The following is a 17,941-nucleotide window of genomic DNA, read 5'->3' as shown; positions in this document are numbered from 1 at the left end:
GCAGGATTGGTTTAAGATGGTGTCTGCGGTGCTCACGGCAGGCAAGTGCATGACACACATTGGTTGCAAAGTTTACTTGGATCAGGATAGGCTGCTGGTCGCTGACTGCTTTCGTAGTAACAGGAACTAATCGATACTGGGGCTAGGATCCTCTTCGAATGCTGGACAATATACATAACTTCAGTTCGGCTGCACTCACAGACAGGGACGTAACTACAGTCATGAGCGCCCCGTGCGAGGCGTTATTTACATATTTTTATCCACACGATCCCTCTTACATTTTTGCATAGGTGGCTCGTGAAATATTTATAGTTTTTGTGCAGAAATATTGGTCTGGGTTCGTCCAAGCACGTTGTTGCGAAATGTACGACGTATATAATCGAGATCTGACAGTTGATATTTTTCAACATTTCTGTTAGTCTTGTTCCCCAGCCAGACAATCCTGTGATCATGTACATTGCCCTTTTCCTTCTAGTAGTAAGTAATCCTTCTTGATTCAGTGTAGAAACATATGTATTTTTGAAGGATTTTTAGCAAGGAAAAAGAAAGTTCCTTTTTTGCAACAGACGCAGGATGTTTTTTTCACATGAGCACGGTTGTCCATAGGCCGGGATAACCCGATAGGAAGTCTGTTAAGTCTTGTACTCCACTGGAAACTGGGTAGATGTGTCAAAGAGAAACTGAAGTGCTTCATTTTTCAGATTTTTGTCACCGCTGGTAGATATGCAGTACGTGGTGTATTACTCCGCGTGGCCCTGTAACTTAATTCATTATTTGAAAGCAGGTTTTTAGTTGCAATAAATGTGCGCTTGTCATAAGGTAAATAAAGTGTGGTTCCAAATGTCGTTAATGTCTTGGTCGGCCTCTTTACAGTTTTACGCATTTCTTAGAGAGCTTACATTAGATGCTTCAGCTTTCACTGACGTTGAAAGTTTAGTGAAACAGTTTCTCTAATGGTTCTTTTGGCAGCACCGTTACAGAGACGTCATGTGCAGCTGCAACACTCATACTCTCATATTTCAAGGCCGTACGTTCTATATTGATTTCTGCTGCTATGTAGTATTCAAAACAGTGCTGTGAGATTATCTGTCGTTTTTAAGACCTATTGCTGCGCTTCGTTACATCTCTTACCACTAAGAATTACCTTTTCAGAGCCATCAGATCGTCAGCGAGTGTTTACCAATGCGCATAAATGTCAGCCGAACAGTCTTGGTTTTAGTGTCTGCAGAAGTCACAAAACCAACTTTTTAAATCTGCCACTGTCGCATGCTGAAGCAAAACAAACAAAAAAAATATGTATGTTGTTTCCTGTTCCGAGATACACGAATGTTTCTGAATTAGCCTCTACAGCACTTTTAAGGATTAAATTTGAATTGTGACTTCATTGTTTGTTTTATCTCTCCACTTCATGGTATACGCCACAAGAAACGGATGTTTCACTATAGCATTGACCACAACATTAACACATTTCTAGGGCGTTTTACTCTGTAGATTCAGTCAATTCATGTTCGAATCTTAATGTAGTCTAATATTTGACTTAAATAAAGGAGATGAATGATCGGATATCTCGCAAAGATATCCATAAGCAACTATGATTATTTTAACGTAGCGTAAGAGTTCACTTGACTGATCGATTTTACTAGTTTTTTTCCTTTTTGCTTTCCTTATTTCATTTTCCTTACTTTGCTTTGCCTTCGTCTTCCTCGGAGTCCACGGGGTTGGCACAGATGTCCCTGCGCAGTCGCTACCTGATACTGTCGCTGGATGGCTTCCTTAAACATGCGGTGGTTATTTTCCACAGGTGCTCTAAGAGTAAACAAGGAATCGGGAGGTGACGCAGTTCCTAACAATACAAGGGTCCGTGCAGCGAGCCAGGACGTTGCTGGGCAACAGTTTGAGACGAGACAGTTGGGCTGCAACACGAATCTGTCCGTCCCCAGTCAGCAGAAACCGAAGGAAACCGTGGAACGCAGGACGAGCACGGGACAACGACAGCAGGCAAAAGGTAAGCTAACGACAAACATCTGAAATCTTGCCCATCCATGCCACCAAAAACACGCGCATCAGATCGATAGCAACCTTCTGCAGACGTACAACATAAATTCTCGCACGGCCTTAAACAGAAAGTGAATTTCACATTGTTATGGCAGGCAAAGTAACTTTTATGGAGCACCGCGCTACACTTCAAAAAGAACAGATTCATGTCACCGCTCTTCAACGTACTCACCATTTCAGTACAGCTGGACGCGACGTTGCCTTTCGTCCAGATAGCCCCAGAAGTTCACGGTGAATCTGTGTGGAATTGACCCGTTTTGCCCACGAGAATCCTGATGTCTGGCGAATTCGTACGTTCCCAGTTGTCGCGCTATTTAAGTCGCACATTTTGACGCACCTGTGAGAGCCGTACTGCAGTAGAACTGTGTCCTTACGAGACTCGGAAAATGTTCTCTTCTCTGGCAGCGAGCCGTTACTAGTGCCCATTGGTCTTAGCTTTGGTCGACATCTGTAACTGACGTTGTGAAGTCCATCGTTACTCTAATTTTGAAGGGTCACAGAGCAGACAGAGCTATGTATGCATACTAACGTAGAATTAACGCCTAATTAGGACTTCTCTGCATATAGCAATGGCTGTAAGTTGAATTTAAAATGAAGTTCCACACGATGTTATCATTACCACAAATTGTGGAGTGTCTTATTGTTTTAGGGCCACAGCTTTAAGGTTGTATGAGGGTTGCCAGCAACATGTTTCTGAACATCTATTTTAGTTTTCCTATTTTCTTACTCACACTCATTAACCGGAACATTATGGCCGCCTACCTAATAGCCGGTATGTCCACTTTTGGCACGGACCGTGGTATGTCGCTAGAGGGAGTTGGCACCGTATGTTCACAAGCAAGTCAACTAAGTCCCATAATTCCAGGGAGAGTGGCAAAGAGCTCTGACGGCACGTTCAGTTACATCCCAGATGTGTTCGATCGGGATCAGACCTAGGTGGGGGCCAGCACATCAATTGGAATTGGCCACTGTGTTTCTTGAACCACTCCGTCATCTTACTGGAAGATGCCACTGCCGTCAGGAGACATGATTGTCACGAGGCGACTACGTGGGCTCAACCAGTTTACTATACTCCTTGGCCGTCATGGTGCCTCGCGTGAGCTCCACTGGACCCGTGGGTGCCGACATGAATGATCCCCAGAGCATAGTGGAGCCGCCGACAGCTTGTCTCGGTGCCGATGCTTACGTGCCCATTTCGGCTGTATTTGCCGATTCCGTAGTGTTAACTTTGACACAGGCTTCCGTCGTCGGCTGTGACGTCACAGACAGCACGCTCACTGATACTACACGGACCGTGCGTGTGTCTGACCAGCATTCATTCCTCGCGAGGTGACGCTGCTGTACCCTGGATAGGTTTCTATCCTCAGTAAGTCGTTGGTCACAATGGTCTGGCTGATCAGTGTATATGTGAATACTGACGTAAAATTAGCGGCTAATTGTGAGTTCTTTGTATTTAGCAACGGCTGTAAGTGCAATTTCATGTGAATTTCAACAAAATGCTTTCATTATTATAATTAGTGGAACGTGCGACTTGTTCCCAAAATTTTAGGGCCACAGTTCTGTCGTGTCATCGGGATTGCCAACAACGTTTTCTTTATATCTGTTTTGTGTTTCTCCTTTTCGTACTTGTGGCTTAATTGCCAGTTTCAGAACATCTGACTATTTCAACGCTATATTACACGATGTGAGCTAGTTTGATTATGACTATACCTGGGCGGGGGGTGGGGGGGGGGGGGAGGGAGGAGAGACAGAGAGGGACAGAGAGAGAGAGAGAGAGAGAGAGAGAGAGAGAGAGAAAGTAAGTTTTATCTTGGCTGCATTTTCCTTCTTTTTATTGTATTTTCTACGTTTAATCACGTATATTTCACTAATTTTGGTATGAGCACTCGTAGTTTGAGGTCTCCAAACCACACGCACACACACACACACACACACACACACACACACACACACACACACACACACACACACTAACACAATAGTAATTTAGACGTATCTGAGAATGTCCATCAGGATTCAACTGTACAGATATTTCTACCTACGACGTCCTAGTGACGCTCTTACCTTGTATTTTTCACTTTCTCTTAATTTTAGTGTACGAGGTGCGGCTAGAAAAAAACCGGACTGTTGCTGGAAAAAACATTTATTTACAATTATTTACAATTTCATGTTATCTCCTTCAATGTACTCTCCTCCTCGGTCTCTACACCGCTCCATACGAATTTTCCACTGTTCATAGCAATGCTGCAGATCATTTTCGGTAAGTCCACACGTTACTTCCGTCGCTTTTTCTTTTACTGCTTCAACAGTCTCAAATCTAGTTCCTTTCAAAGCTGACTTGACTTTAGGGAAAAGAAAAAAGTCACAGGGGGCCAAATCAGTTGAGTAGGGTGGATGATCTAAGATGGGAATGTTGTGTTTTGCCAGAAACGTCTTCACTGACAACGCACTGTGAGCTGGGGCATTGTCTTGGTGAAGGATCCATGACTTTTTTCTCCACAAATCGTTCCGTTTTCTCCGTACTCGCTCACGTAGGGTAGCCAGGACGCTAATGTTGTAATGCTGATTCACTGTTTGTCCCTCTGGTACCCAATCAATGTGCACAACCCCTTTGATGTCAAAAAAAAAACAATCATCATTGCCTTGAATTTCGATTTTGACATTCGTGCTTTTTTTTGTCGTGGAGAACCAGGAGTTTTCCAATGCATCAATTTTGTAAGAAGGTGGGATCACTTTCAATGTTTTCCAGGATGTCAGAACAAATCATTCTTCGGCGTTCCTTCTGTTCAATTGTGAGACATTTTGGAACCATTTTTGAACACACTTCGTTCATGTTGAAACTTTCATGACGAATCTGCCTAACACTTTCCTTGTCAACTCCCGTTAACTCAGACGCTGGTCTGATTGTTAAACGGCGATCTTGTCGAACAAGTTTACCGATTTTTTCAATGTTTGCATCAGTTTTTGCTGACAATGGTCTGCCAGTGCGAGTGTCATCACTGGTGTCTTCGCGGCCATCTTTAAATCGTTTAAACCACTCAAACACTTGTGTTCGCGATAAGCAATCATCGCCTTACACTTGTAACATTACAAACGTTTCACTTGCAGATTTTCCTAGTTTGAAACAAAATTTGATGTTAACACGCTGTTCTTTCTGTACACTCAACATTTTCCGACGCACAGACAAAACGTCAACTACTTAAAACAGACGCCACCGGCAGACTGAGTGCAAGAGGCAGATGAAACTCGAGCAGTAGGCGGAGCGAAAGTCACGTGACAGGCCACGCGACTTTCAGCCTTATTGCATTCGTTTTATTGTTTCACCAGTACTAGTCCGGTTTTTTTCTAGCCACACCTCGTATTACCACTCGTTTCTGGACGTGTGTCCTCCTTGCCGGTCATGTACAAGTCTGGTTTAGAGTATATTTAATGGAACTGCAGATTATGGGGACGGAAACTGAACCAGTCGAACTCAGAAAAGATTTTTGGATGGAACGTACCCCTGAAACGTCTTTGATGTATCGAAAAATAAAAGAAAGTATCAAACTGTGTGTGGCACCGTGTTGCACCTTTACTTCGTTACAAATTGAAATAAACCTTCACAGATATCAGTCACAGACATCAAGATGAAGATTAAAATTTAAGCCCTCCTTCCATTTTGCAATGTCAGAGAGGTCAGAAATGTCTGTGTACTTGTACCTTCTTTTACAGGAAACATTATTCCTGATTATGGGAAACCAACGTAGGGCCTCTATGTGACAGCCATACATCCGAAGCACTTTCTTCGCAAAATTGTGTTTTTGTTGTTAAAGTCTGGGTCTTTAAATATGTCTGGTTGTGTCTGTATATGTGTGGATGGATATGTGTGTGTGTGCGAGTGTATACCCGTCCCTTTTTCCCCCTAAGGTAAGTCTTTCCGCTCCCGGGATTGGAATGACTCCTTACCCTCTCCCTTAAAACCTACTTCCTTTCGTCTTTCCCTCTCCTTCCCTCTTTCCTGATGAGGCAACAGTTTGTTGCGAAAGCTTGAATTTTGTGTGTATGTATGTGTCTGTTTGTGTTTCTATCGACCTGCCAGCGCTTTCGTATGGTAAGTCACATCATCTTTGTTTTTAAATATATTTTTCCTGCGTGGAATGTTTCTCTCTATTATATATATATATATATATATATATATATATATATATATATATATATATATATATACAGCATAGGCATAAACATAACAAAACAAAAAATCAAAAAACAAAAAAAGATAAGAGTAGGAAAAAACGTACCTTAAGTGGAGAGAGCGAGAGAGAGAGAGAGAGAATGTGAGTGAGAGAACACATTAATGACTCGAAATACATATCGTTTGCACTAACTTAATGGCTGATCATTTCCTTTTGCCTGCTTTATTTGGCTATTGGACACTTTATGACTACAATTGGCACACGTAACTCTCACTTTGGCACTGCTACACATACACACTTTTACTTAGCGCACATTCTCGCAAACGCTTTCCGCACTGCACCACTCTTGCCGTCGGGGCTTTGGGGGGATCGGTGGGCGACGTCCTCAGCGACTGGGGTGTGGGTGTTGTGGGAGGGCGTCGGTCACGGCGTGTTCAAGGCGTCCAGCGGGACCTGCAGGAAGTTCTGGAAGGTCTGGCGGTACTTGGAGCGTTGTTTGGCCCTCCTGTGAGGAACTGCGCCTTGTCGGTCTGCCGTTTGCTGACGATGGCGTGTGCCGTCATGGCGTTGGGGAAAGGCTTCGCGTCCGGGACAGTGACAGCTGAGACATGTATCGCCCTCTCGTCGGTTCTGTTGATGTGGGCGATCATCCTTCTCGCTGTCGCCCATATTTCCCCGCTCTCTCTGCAACCGAAACGATGCTCGATGGTGTCGGTCTGGTTGCAGAGTTCGCAGTTTGGGGATTCCCGCATTTTTATGCGTGTTAGTTTTTCATTTGTCGGCACTGTTTGGTGGATGATTTTATACCACGTGTCCCTGGCGTGCTCAGGAAGTATCCGTTCCGAGACGTTCTTCCAGACCTGTGGCCAGTCGTCATCTGGAAGTCTCGTCTCTATTTTGGACTTGCTTGCCTTCCCCCTCAGAGCTCTGTAAATCTTTCTCGCCGTTCATTGTTGTGGGTCGGCAACAACCGCGGTGATGTAACTCTTGTCGATTGCCATCTGTTTAATGTGCCGCAACTTGAATGGAATGTGGGTGGTGTCTACAGGAGCCTCTTCAGATTCCGGTTTGTAGTCGTTGATCAGACTGGACGTTATGCTGTTGTTGTTCTGGTGCTTCATTTTCAACGCACGGTGTAGGAGCAGTGCCGCGCATTTTGTCTTTACGTCCGTCAGTCCGAGTCCGCCTTCATCCCTCGACAGGAAACACGTCGCCTGGGAGACCTTGAAGATTTCCCGCCTCCAGAGCAGGTAGTAGGCCGCGCCTCCTATCGCTCGCGCAATTTCTGTCGGAGCACGTAGTATTTGGGCCATGTACCACGCTTTCGACAGGATCGTTTCGTTTACCAGCTGCACTCTTTGGCTCAGCGTCAGGCTCCGGTTCGCGTGTGTCCTCACAAGCCCTCTCGTTGTGTTCAAGACGCTGCGCCAGTTTTGTGCTGCCATTTTCAATGGGCACTGCTGTAGTTCCACTCCCAGTGCCCTACGGTTGTTTGTCACTCGGTACCACTGTCTCGCTGGTCGCAGTCTGCCGTTGCCTATTGGTAGTAGCATTGTCTTCCTCGGATTCGTTTTGGCACCTGAAGCTCTTTCAAAGGATTCCATGATAGGCTGGATTATTTCTAGTTCTTCCTCGTTTTGAATCAAAATGCCCATGTCGTCGGCATAGGCCGTACATGCGATGTTTGTTGCACCCATTGTGTATCCTCCGATTTCAGCTGTTAGTTTTCGTAGTAGGGGGTCGAGAGCTATTGTGCAAAGTGCCGTCGATAATGGACATCCTTGCCTGCCTGGAAGTCCATCCGTTTATTGTTACTTTTGAGGTGGCATTTGTAATGACGTTCCTGATTGTTCTTCCGAATTTTGGTCCGAATCCGAGGCGCGCGATGGTTTTGAGTAGGTACCGGTGACTGATCCTGTCGAAAGCCTTGTGGAAATCGCGAGAGATTACGGCTGCGGGTCTCCCAGTTGTTGCTGCGTGGGCTAGATGTCCCTGTATGTGCAGACGGCGTCGAAAATGTTCCTACCAAGCACTGCACAGGTTTGCCATGGGCTAATGGCTTTCTTTAGTGCGACCTTGATGTTTGCAGCCAGGCACTTTGCTGCTATTTTATAGTCTGAATATAGAAGGGTTATTGGCCGAAAGTCTTCGATTTTGTTGGCTGCCTTCGTTTTGGGGAGCAGAATCACCGTCCCTTGCAGGAATTTTGAAGGCAATTCTGTCCCGTTGAGAACTTCGTTTATTATTTCGGTGAGTATTCCGCCGACCGTGCGCCAGAGCCGCAGTGTAGAATTCCGTTGGGATTCCGTCTGCGCCTGGTGCTCTTCCGTTCCTGCTGTCTTTGATGGCGGCTTTCACATCATCATCTGTGACGTTTTCCTTCAGTAGTGCCCGGTCTGCGTTGGTGAGGATCCGGCGGGTTTCTTGCAGGATGCTCGCCATTTCTGCGTCGTCATTTTCTTCTCCTCGGGACAGGTCATTGAAATGGTCTTCGACGTGGCTCATGATGTCTTTCTTCGTCGTCAACCTGTTCCCGTCCTTGTCCACTAGTTGCCTTATTTGTTTGCTGTTAGCCCTCTGTTTTTCCCTGTGCAGGTGGTGCAGCGTGGCAGGTTCATCTTCGATTTCGCCGTTTGTCTGGCTACGGGCGATGACTCCTCTCACTTTGTCCCTTTTCAGGCTCAGTATACGTGCCTTGAGTCTTCAGATCCGCGGGCAGAAAGAGTTCGTCGTCCGCGGGGGCGTCCATCGCGTCTCGTAGGCATCTTGTGTAGAAGTCTGCCGTGTTTCGTTTCCAGAAAGCCTTCTCAGCACTGTGCCTTATGAGTTCCCTTCTTATTTGCGGTTTGGCGTGTTCTACCCACCACTCAGTAGTGGAATTGTACTCGCCTCGCCTCCTGCTTCAGCTTTCCGTCCGTGAGGTGGCTTGTATTTAGCTTCCACGTTCCTCTTCCTGCTGGAAGCTTGCTTCTCGGTAGACGGAGTTTGCACTGATAGGCACAGTGATCTGAGAAGGTCACAGGGCAGACTTCTACTTGTGTGACAGAGGTGGCCATCTCTCTGTTTATGTACACTCTGTCGATTCTGCTTCTGCCGCGGTTATACAGGTACGCGAATACTGTGTGGTTTTGGTGTAGTAGACGCCAGGTGTCTGGTAATTTTAGACGCCTAACTAAATCCTGCAGTTCGGCGCACAAGTTGGGTACCGGGATCTGGTCTTCGGGTGAAATTACGCAGTTGAAGTCACCTGCCAGCACGACGTTGTTGTTGTGAACTAAAAGCTCGCAGATGTCCTCGTTGTAAAATTTGCTCCTTGCACGCTTGTTTTCTGTTCCCGACGGAGCGTAAATGTTTACAAATACAGTGTCTTCCACCTTCACCGCTATTCCGCGTCCGTCGGGCATCATTTTCACATCGCCAAATTGGAGGCCGTGCCTGACTAGCGTGGCAGTTCCGCAGCGAGTTCCTGCGTCGATGTTGCAGATGACTTCGTATCCCGGTACCTGTTCTATAGCCGTCGTGACCACCTCCTGTAACATAGCCACGTCTGCGGCTTTGTGCTGCAGGAAGTCAATTAGTGCGTCTAATTTTAGTGCGGCGGTCATTCGGTTCACGTTACACGTAATTACACTATGTACTGAGCCCTGTTGCATTTAATCGCTTTGTGGAGGCGGGTCTGTAGAGTGCTGTGGCCGTTCTGGCCGTAGTACTACGTCCTCTGCTTTAGGGGTTGTTGCCTTTTTGCTTGCGGTTGACGTATCTGACTCTTCTGCTTCAGATACGTCCATCTTGTCATCGTCTTTTTCACGGCTGAGACTTCGCCTCTTGCTCCGCCGCCTTTTGGATTTCCCGCGGCCGGGACGTCCACGTTTTTTCCTTTCGGCTCGTCTTGTGATTCCTTCAGAATGCGGGCAAGATTCGTGACTTGCTTTTTGATGGCAAGCTCACGCATCTCGCTGTACGGCGTGGCGACGTCGGCGCTGGGCCCGGCCTGGGCGGCGGGGCTGCTGGCAGGCGCGGCTGTCGGCTGGGTGTGTCCGGCGGCGGGGGCGGGGACTAGGGCTGCGTCGTACTTTCGCCCTCCGAGTCGGAGCTCAGCTGGCGATTCTCTCCCGCGCTACCTGCGGCAGGGGGTGGGGGCGCCGCTGGGCCTTCCGTGGCGGCGGCTGACGGGGCTGCCGCTTCCGCTGAGGCCGTCTCGTGAGCACGTGGAGCGTCGCGCGCTACCGCTCCAGCGTAGCTGGCACTGGCGGCTTCTCGCGGTGGATCCGCGGCTTCTGTGCGCGGCAATTGCGCCGGACGTCTGCTCCTCGGACACGTTGCCCTCATGTGCTCCGTGGAGCTGCAGATTGAGCACGTTTGGGGCTGGCCGTTGTATTGCACGACCCCCCTATGCCCACCGATCGTTACAAACGAAGGCACGTGTTTTGTCAGCACCGTTGTCACTGCTCTGACGCCAGAGTCCACCTTGTACCGGTGGCCAGCACCCCACAACTCTCCGTTAACAGATATTACTTCGCCATAAAGACGCAAGTAACGTCCCACTTCGTCGTCAGGCACTTCAAATGGGAGGTTGTACACCTTCAAATGACGCACACCGTATCCGGCCAAGGAGATCTTCACATCGCTCACTGCGCCATCCCTATGCTTACATCTTCGCATTCCACCATGTGTGGACACACACCGTATTAGCGTTTTTAACTTTATAAATTAACTATACAATGTAAAATCGAGCATCAACCCCTCCAGTTCCTCCTCCTCTGTACGCAGTTCGTCGAACATCCATTCTTCGATTTCAAAGGCCGTCGGCCTCACGTATTCCCGATCGAATCGCAATTACAAAATCGTGTTCGAGCCGTTATACGTGGTCATCGTCACTTACCGAATCGTTGGATCGTGCGTAGGAAACGAACAGCTACGGCTGGCGCGGCGCGGGAGCCGGCAGGCGGCGGGAGCGGGCGCGGCGCGGTAGGATGTCGGGCGGCGACGGCTCGGCGGCCGGTAATCCTCGCCTACCTGGGACGCACAGTGGAGAGCGGCAGCCAGCCAAGTACTGGTGGTGTAATTTATTAAAAGACTCGCCAATACCATCAGATGCAGTAGAAAATCTGAAATGCAGCGGTGGCTATCCGTTCTTGTCTTGGCGACGTACGATCTGTGACTGTCTCAAATGAGCAACACGTCCTTGTATTTACCTTTGTAAAGCTTTATGCCGAATTCATTCGAGGTAGTGACTGCACATTACGAACATACGTATTAATACCGAATACTTGATAAATTTTCTACAGCTATTTGTGGAGTAAAATTTTTCCGGTACCGGGAATCGAACCCGAGCCTCCTGGGTGAGAGCCAGGTATCCTAGCCACTAGACCATACCGGATACATGAAGTCCTCTTACCGATTGCGTTTTAAACTTTCACTATACAACTACAGTCACGGTACTTGTGCCGAGATGGGAGGTTTGAAGAATATGACCACTGTCTTGCAGCATCTCATCTTAGAGGATTTGCCGCCGAACTAATAAGGCCCTTTGGCGGCCCGCCAGCTGCGATAAAGTTACCAGCCCCACTCTCAGGCGGCCGTCCCAGGGTTACAGTCACCACCGGATGGATCTTTCCCACAGATTTACTGCGGTGATCTGCTGCTCTTCAGTGGGAGCTATATAGCGTCTTCAGTTTCTTCTCATTTCTTGTGTCCTTTTCTTCAGCTATTCTTTCATCGTTTTTCATATCCCACCTCTACGACGTCGTTTTGCTACCTCGCAATCCAACCGTTCCGAAAATTTCTATCTGAAAACTTTTCTCAGTTACGTTTATTTGTTTAATTACTTATTTTAGTTTTTAATACCGACGAACTCCAAATGTTTTTTTTTTTAATGAAGCCATTGATTTCCTTTTGCATAAATAGTTTAAACTGTGCAGCTGCGTACGTGATTTCCTGTCAGAAAGGTCGCAGCACATAGTAATCGACGGAAAGTCATCGAATAAAAACAGAAGTCATATCTGGTGTTCCCCAAGGGAGTGTTATAGTCCTTCTTCTGCTTTTGGTGGATGCAGACGATTTAGGAGACAATTTGAGCAGCAGTCTTAGATTGTTTTACAGATGATGCTGTCCTTTACCGCCTGGTAAAACCATCAGAAGATCAAAAACAATTGCAAAATGTCGTAGGTACGACATCTCTACGATACGAAAATTAGCGGTTGTCTCTGAATAACGAAAAGTTAGAGTTCACTCACATGAGTACCAAACAAAATCTGTTAAATTTTGGGTACACGAGAAGTCAACAAAGGTAAGGGCTGTGAATTCAGCTAAATACCTAGCAATTACAATTATGAAGAGCTTGGACTGGAACGATCACGCAGATAATGTTGTGGGAGAGTTCACATGTGGCCGCGCGTTGTCCTGGTGGAAAATGGCATGTGGAATGAACTGCAGGAGGGGCGGTGCCTCGGGCTGTAAAACCTCCGTTATGTTTTGGTAGCTATTCAGATTGCCTCACGCCGTAGAAGGCGAGATCGCCTGTTGCAGGCCTTTGTCCGCTATGTCGGTCTACAATGCGGTGTGCCCGGTTGCGTTCACCATGGCGGCGTCTGAAGGCCGGTTCCCACTAGAGCGCGGCAGCGCGTCGTGCGGCAGCGGCAGCGGCAAGCGTTTTCCGCTTTGACGCGGCGGCTCGCGGAATTGGCGTTCCCATCTGGAAGCGGCAGACGTTAGCGGTAGCCAATGACGGACAGCCACTGAGGTACGGGGTGGGACCCACCGAAACGCGCGGTGCGTTTGATTAACTATATCTTACACCTACATGAAGGAAAGACGAAGTTGGATGAAGACATACCAATTTTTCATTTTCTGTACAATGTACTCTTTCACATATTTCATTATTCATGTTTTCTCATTTCACCATGAACAGATTTCATGACTACCGTTCACGATTGTTCACTATCTCCTAACACATTGAAACAATGTACGACAAAAGAAATTATTCATATAGTTAAGCGAGACAAAAATTTAAAATGTGATACGGTAGCAGGTACACGAAACAGTAAGAACACAAAGGCTAGGGGGAAGGGATGAAAGTGGAAGCCACCTGATAGAATTTCCCACAGAGCATAATGTAATCATCGCCAGCACCTTGCTTAAGAATCACGAAAGAATAATATATATTTCGAACAGTTTTCGAAATCAGATTTTAAATTGTAAGGCATTTCCTGATGCAGACGCAAACCTGACTGAAGACTGTCAATAGCAAGAAAAGCGTTCTGAAAAAGAAAATTTGTTCATGCCGAATATAAATTCTAATGGTTGGATACTATTTTACAAAGGTATCTGTGTGGAGTGCAGCCTTGTACGTAAGTGAAACGTGGATGATGAACAGTTCTGTCAAAAAGACAATAGACGCTTTCAAAACGTGGTGATTCATAAGAATGCTGAACATTAGATACGAGGATCGTGTGACTAAAGAAGAGGTACGGAATTAAATAGAGGAGGAAGAGGAAATTATGGCACAACTTTGACAACAATAGGGGTTAGTTGACAGGACGTATTATGGGGCGTCAAAGAGTGAGGACAAAGGGGTTGGTTGATACTATTCTGATAATAATCATCTGTTGAAATACTATTCTACTATTTTATCTGTTAATGTAAGCAGTGAATTTACTCTTCCATGCACTCCTCCACAAAACATTTAAACCAAAACTGAAATCAGCTGAACACCAAATCTTTCAACCACTGTCTGACAACTACTGGATTCACTTTCAACTTTCTATAACTATCACCGGCTAGCCACACACACATACAGATATAAGGAGAACGAAAATAAACAAACATTAGTTTTCAGCATATAATTCTGCAGTTTGGCAACATGTACATAAACAAACCAGACAGGAAGGGACATGAGGTGAACACACTGTAGTTACGACGTCAAATCAGAGTTTTCGGTAAAACGTCTACTGCTAGTGACAGATTATGGAACATAAGCACATTTTCATGTTCGCTCTTTTTTCTTCTAAGTTTTAGTTCAACCTCCAGCATGTGACCAGGTGAGGGGAAACGTATATGTCCGCCAAAAATTCGATTCACTGAAAGTAATCAGTCATTCACGTAAAAAAAGATGTGAACTGTTTTATAATCTCCAAGTATCACATATCAAAACAAAACTGAATCATTCTAGATTCCACCGAAGATGCCTTAAAGTAAAAGGCGAAACGCTTCTTGAATCAGTAAAGTACACTGGATAAAGAAAAAAGAAAGGAAATAATCAATAGCTCTACATATTTAGTAAATTACATCTTATGACATACCAGCAAATTAGTTTCGGTTTAACTTCTCATTCGACATGCTATTAATGCCTTTTAAAAAAATTCATCTATCCCTTCTGAAAAACTGTAGTTACTTTCATATCTTGGTAGATAAACAGATTTAGGATATTTATCATGCGACGAAATACATGACGTTTCACAAGTTATCGTTTGAAAAAAAAAAAAAAATTTCGATTTCTTGAACCGTTTACGAAATTTGCGGTTGATACAACCACATGGTTTACGACGAGCAGGACGAAGTACCGGTCGCGTCGCCGAGCAACCCGCGCGCGGTCACGGCATAGCCCGTCCGCCGACATATCAGACAATATCTCGAGAACGGTGATAGCTATCGATCTGCTCTCAGCTTTAAAAACAATTTCGATATGTTGACTAAATTTCATACGCAATAATGTATTACCTAAAATGAACTGTACGCAAAGTCCACGCAATGCGTTTTTACCTCTGCACACTCATTAAAATTTCGTGTAAAGGTTTACGTAAATGCGATACAGCAAGTAACCACGACGAATAACGAAAAGAAATTCGGTCCTTTATCGAGAGAAGATATCAGGCTGTAACATGCCCAAGAATCAAATTTTTCTACCGAATAGTTTCCTTGGAATCGGATGATAAGTATTTCATAGCTGCCGCCGCGTCCGCGCCAGCGGTTCGGCGAAAGTTCGTGTGGCCCGGGAGTCCGTACCTGACGTCACGCTCAGCGCGTTCTGTGATTGGCGGCGCGCACCTGGAGCGCGGCACACGGCAGCGGAAGCGGTTCGACATGGTCAAACCGCGACGCAGAGCCCGCCGCGCCTTGCCGCTGACGCCATTTCCATGGCAACCACGCCGCTGACGCGCCGTTTTGACGCGCGGCAGCCCTAGTGGGAACCGGCCTTGACGCTTACGACGGCGTCGCTGAAGCGGGACTCGACCGGAAACAAATGCATTCTGCGCCTCAGCGCGCGTGTATCGGCTTTCACGTGTCCATCGCAGTCTGCGGCGTTAGTGAGTTGTAGTCAGTTGTAGCCGACGCAATGGCATGTGTGCCACCAGTCCGGCTCGCAAAAGACGTTGTCGTACGGGCGACGTAGACATGTCCACACCCGTCGCCGTGCTTCGACGTCGTGGCAACACTGTGGACGATGCAGCTCTGTCCGTTTCTGCCGAATGGACAGGACGGTGTGACCATGTCGCGTTGTGTCGTCCAGTTCCCTGTGTCACTATCGGTGCTATGTACGCCACTCTTCTCTCCCACATACTCCTCATTGTTGCAGCAGTGTGCCCTGTACGTACGAGCCGCAGTGTCACAGAACGGCAGACACGCCTCCCGAAGAGCAATAATTCTTCCCCGTTCGGACGTACTCACACGTCGATGATCAACCCTGTGATGTTGGCGAGGCTTAGTGGCACTTAGTGACAGTTTCTCACTTCGGAAATATGGCTCCGCACCGGCATATCGTTGCGTAACACTGACCTGTCCTTTACACGAAAGAGGGCGCTGTTGAGCCTGTGTACATACCATGTCTCTTCTACACTCCTGGAAATTGAAATAAGAACACCGTGAATTCATTGTCCCAGGAAGGGGAAACTTTATTGACACATTCCTGGGGTCAGATACATCACATGATCACACTGACAGAACCACAGGCACATAGACACAGGCAACAGAGCATGCACAATGTCGGCACTAGTACAGTGTATATCCACCTTTCGCAGCAATGCAGGCTGCTATTCTCCCATGGAGACGATCGTAGAGATGCTGGATGTAGTCCTGTGGAACGGCTTGCCATGCCATTTCCACCTGGCGCCTCAGTTGGACCAGCGTTCGTGCTGGACGTGCAGACCGCGTGAGACGACGCTTCATCCAGTCCCAAACATGCTCAATGGGGGACAGATCCGGAGATCTTGCTGGCCGGGGTAGTTGACTTACACCTTCTAGAGCACGTTGGGTGGCACGGGATACATGCGGACGTGCATTGTCCTGTTGGAACAGCAAGTTCCCTTGCCGGTCTAGGAATGGTAGAACGATGGGTTCGATGACGGTTTGGATGTACCGTGCACTATTCAGTGTCCCCTCGATGATCACCAGTGGTGTACGGCCAGTGTAAGAGATCGCTCCCCACACCATGATGCCGGGTGTTGGCCCTGTGTGCCTTGGTCGTATGCAGTCCTGATTGTGACGCTCACCTGCACGGCGCCAAACACGCATACGACCATCATTGGCACCAAGGCAGAAGCGACTCTCATCGCTGAAGACGACACGTCTCCATTCGTCCCTCCATTCACGCCTGTCGCGACACCACTGGAGGCGGGCTGCACGATGTTGGGGCGTGAGCGGAAGACGGCCTAACGGTGTGCGGGACCGTAGCCCAGCTTCATGGAGACGGTTGCGAATGGTCCTCGCCGATACCCCAGGAGCAACAGTGTCCCTAATTTGCTGGGAAGTGGCGGTGCGGTCCCCTACGGCACTGCGTAGGATCCTACGGTCTTGGCGTGCATCCGTGCGTCGCTGCGGTCCGGTGCCAGGTCGACGGGCACGTGCACCTTCCGCCGACCACTGGCGACAACATCGATGTACTGTGGAGACCTCACGCCCCACGTGTTGAGCAATTCGGCGGTACGTCCACCCGGCCTCCCGCATGCCCACTATACGCCCTCGCTCAAAGTCCGTCAACTGCACATACGGTTCACGTCCACGCTGTCGCGGCATGCTACCAGTGTTAAAGACTGCGATGGAGCTCCGTATGCCACGGCAAACTGGCTGACACTGACGGCGGCGGTGCACAAATGCTGCGCAGCTAGCGCCATTCGACGGCCAACACAGCGGTTCCTGGTGTGTCCGCTGTGCCGTGCGTGTGATCATTGCTTGTACAGCCCTCTCGCAGTGTCCGGAGCAAGTATGGTGGGTCTGACACACCGGTGTCAATGTGTTCTTTTTTCCATTTCCAGGAGTGTATTTTAATCGCTTATTATGGTTTCGATGCTCTACTCGACCTTTGGTTCTGAATGTTATACTTTTTAGAAACGGTAATGGATTTCTCTTTACAGAGATTTATGAAGTAATGGAAATGTTGGGAAATAAAACTTGCCGAGCGCGGCAGTTAATGGTAATATTTTTATGTTATTGCCTTGTCGGTAGGAAATTTCAGATGCTTGTTAAGGTAAACAGTGACTCAAAATATTCGTTACAATTCACTGCTTCTATTGCAATGCACGTAATTTATGTTGGAAGAAATTGCAACATATAATGCCTTTTTATGTTATTATAGGTATGCATACAAATTGAATTAAATTAACTCTAATGAAAATAACAGTGTGTTCAGTCCAGGGGTGAGTAGTAGAAAGAGAAGCAGATGAAGAGAAAGAGAGGGGGCAGGAACTAGGTGGAATGGCAATATTAATATTTAATCACAG

At 47.2% G+C, this 17,941-nt stretch overlaps 1 non-coding gene across 1 annotated transcript; it reads right to left on the bottom strand.

The window, feature by feature from the left end:
• Window positions 1-11,535: 11,535 nt before the first annotated feature.
• On the bottom strand, window positions 11,536-11,607 carry Trnae-cuc. Its single transcript has one exon. It is a non-coding gene; the product is annotated as a tRNA-Glu (tRNA).
• Between the last annotated feature and the right edge of the window lie 6,334 nt (window positions 11,608-17,941).

The sequence above is a fragment of the Schistocerca americana genome, chromosome 9 (genome assembly GCF_021461395.2).
Source record: "Schistocerca americana isolate TAMUIC-IGC-003095 chromosome 9, iqSchAmer2.1, whole genome shotgun sequence".
NCBI lineage: Eukaryota > Metazoa > Arthropoda > Insecta > Orthoptera > Acrididae > Schistocerca > Schistocerca americana.
The sequence above is the reverse complement of the archived record's forward strand: the minus strand, read 5'-3'. Positions and strand labels throughout refer to the sequence as shown.